Raw genomic sequence first — 3,311 nt, 5'->3', positions numbered from 1 at the left:
TATTTCATTCTGCCTTCATCTGGTACAATGTTTGGGCGTCGTTTCTTTGGACGTTGTTCACCCCGGGGGGGGAACGGTGCAACCCATGGACTTTGGGGGAAACCTCCCCGGGGGTGCCATTGATTATTCTTTTGGTACATATATGTTTTATTCATGTTTGGGGGCAGGGCGGGGTCTGTGCGTCCTTATTATACTCTAGTAGGGGCTGTAGAAAAATGTGTGGGTATTATAGTCCCGTAGTCCTCATGTATATGTATGTATATATATTATTTTGATGGCCGAAGGGCTTGTGTTTATAAAAGTAAATATGTTTCAAATAATGATAGATTTCCATGATGTTGAGCAAATATTATGAATGAGAGCATATGAGTAACAGAACGAGTGATGTTCGGTGGTTGCTTGGGATACCCGTGGCCCGTAGCTCGGGTCGTGGCCTCAGTACTCATATTTGCCCGTTGGAGGAATATGAGTGGGAGTGGCATGCGAGGAGTAGCACTGCGTACTCGCCATGTCCCAACTCGATTTGGACGCTCTCGGTGGTACCTTCCCGGCGGCATTTAATATTGTGCGAGTTTTTTCTTCTTTCTTGTCGGCATCGGCCAGCTGAAATCATAGCCTTGCCCAACGCAATTAGAATAGAGGAAACCTTACATCAGTAGGCTCTCCTAACACGAGATGCAAAAGAAAGACGGTCATCCGTTCTAAATGCCACGCGGCCTCTCGTTTATAAGTGTGGCGCGCTTCACGCCATCGAAAGACTCTCTAGGACACGGCTCGTAGACACCCCAGAGAGCACGGCCTTTGATGCCACTTTTGTCCCGACCCGCCTAGAGGGCGTGGCGGGTACCGGGCGGCTCACAGGCACCACACATCATACTACTATCGTCTTAACTTTGTACACGTATATGCTCCATAAAACATGTACACATATCCACGTATAAGCCACATACATTATAGCAAAAAGAATAATATGCAAAATATACCTCGAAAGAGTCACATAATCTACGGTACCCAGCATTACAAGTAATCCTACGAGCCTCTAAGCAGAAACTCTAAAGTCATAAAGATGGGACGGGGCCATCACATCCAAATATAGACACAAAAGAATATATCGAGACGACACCTCGGTCCTGCTCGTGCCCTCAGTCATGGCGGATCGACTCCTAGGAAGGGTCGTCTCCACATGCACTTGTGGGCATGAGCCACGGCATCCAAGAAAGGATGTCGGTACGAACGAGTGCGAATATGTAAGGCATGCATCATAAAGTAATAGGAGAGCAAGAAGATAAAATAAAATAAAGATGAGGAGATAACTGGTGTCTGCTTGCCTCTTAAGGCCGAGCCATGCATGCATACGCGTAAATATCGTATCATATATTGCTGCGGAACGTGCAGCCCGATCCATATATCATCATATATCAATATATTGCGAGTGGAGCGTCTGACCCCGATCCATCACCCATATAGCCCGCGTCCGGGCATCCCGCGTTCGGGATGATATCATAATATGCCAGCTGATCAGGTGGCTATGCGTCTATAGCGCCTCGCCTTTCCCCATATCCCCTATATACATATACATATCATATATACATATAATATACGTAGCATGCATGAGAGCCCAAATAAAAGTGCGCTCTCTCGGAGTGGCGTAAGGTCGTAACCCTCCGTGTACATTATGGCGTCATCATCATCGTTGGTCGTGTCCTGGGTGATCCATAACATAAAGCGAGGCCGCTATTTATATAGCTCGGACATAAGCTGAAGCCATATGCTTTATAGCTTGGGACCATATGTTATATAGCTCGCTCGGACCTGGGGCGAGACCATATGCTTTATAGCCCACTCGATCACGTCATAAATCATTTAGAATTTTAGGTTTGAAAATCTTTCGGATTGGATTCTTTGTATGATTCTTCAGAAACTATAGGCTTTTGGCATTTCTAGGAGTAGAGATATGATGAAGGTCATGTATGGGATCAAAATATAAGGGTCATGCCTTTAAGAGAAAAAAGGGATAGCCTTACATACCTTTGTATCTCCTTAACGATCGTCGACTAAAAGCTTTCCTTCCTTCTTATGATTCTACATACAAAGGGATTCGTGCGAAGGTTAGATTGTTAAAGGTATGCTTAAGCCTAAACTAAGGCGGATAAGGCTAACGAAAATTGGGCATCATTTCGTTTGTTTCGACAACTTTATTTCATATAACAAAACGGCTCCCCAAACAATACAACGACATCCATAATATCATAATGCGCAAATTCTCTCAAGTTAAACATTATTCAATCTCCAAAACTCATTTAGGAATCCTCATGCTTAGTAACTATAATGCAACTTCACGTATATCGTTCACATAATACTTTCTCGACATCATTAACACCATTTATACTAAAATTATACTTGTATCATACCATGAATCACAATTCAACTACCCTTCTAATAGCAATTACCATTATTTGTATCTTTGACTCATATTCGATACTTGTTCCTAATTCAAGTTCTTCCAAGTACTCAACACCCTTTACTAATATGAAACAATTGTAATACTCGCTTTGGTTATGTAGAGATGGTCTTTGAATGAGAATACTTCACTTGATAAGGACTCGCTTCCATACGAAGAGATTCTCAACTTCTATCTACCCATTGAGAAGCACTCATACCCTTAATTCTACCAAGCTTTTGGGTGTTTGATCCTTGATTTCCACTTCTTGGATATGTATTAATGCGGTATAGGAAAGTTCTAGAGGTTTAAAGGTGTTGGAGAAATGAGAAGTGAGAAAGAGAGGGAAAATCGTGCCTATATACAAATTATACTCGGACCCGACCCGAAATATACGGTCCACTATACGGACCGTATAATTTATACGGACCGTACATTGGACCGTATATTTACTCCAGAAGACCACCCCTCATTGGAAGGGTTCTACGGCCAGATATACGGGCCGTATAAAATATACGGTCCGTATATATGACCGTATAATCCCCAGTTGTTCCAATTCCGTTCTTGTCATTTCGTTTGGTCTCGAATCCTTATGGAACCTTCTTGGTACTTGTGCAACACTTCCTTAACGATTTAACGGACATTATAACTTGTCCTTAAGACCTTACTAAATGTTCGTTAATTCAACACCCATGAAATCTTTCCCAAACGTAACGTATACTCCACTTCCTTTTGACGAATCTAGTTTCGCCAAGTCCTATGACTCAAAAATCCTATCGTATATACGTTAAGGCTGCCAATCACCCTCTTGTAGTCGTGAAGGTCTCGTGTCCAACTTAGCTAATGTTAGTCTACTGCACAAAACGCTTGT

This window comes from Lycium ferocissimum, chromosome 10, assembly GCF_029784015.1.
Source record: "Lycium ferocissimum isolate CSIRO_LF1 chromosome 10, AGI_CSIRO_Lferr_CH_V1, whole genome shotgun sequence".
NCBI lineage: Eukaryota > Viridiplantae > Streptophyta > Magnoliopsida > Solanales > Solanaceae > Lycium > Lycium ferocissimum.
Note: the sequence above shows the minus strand (reverse complement) of the source record.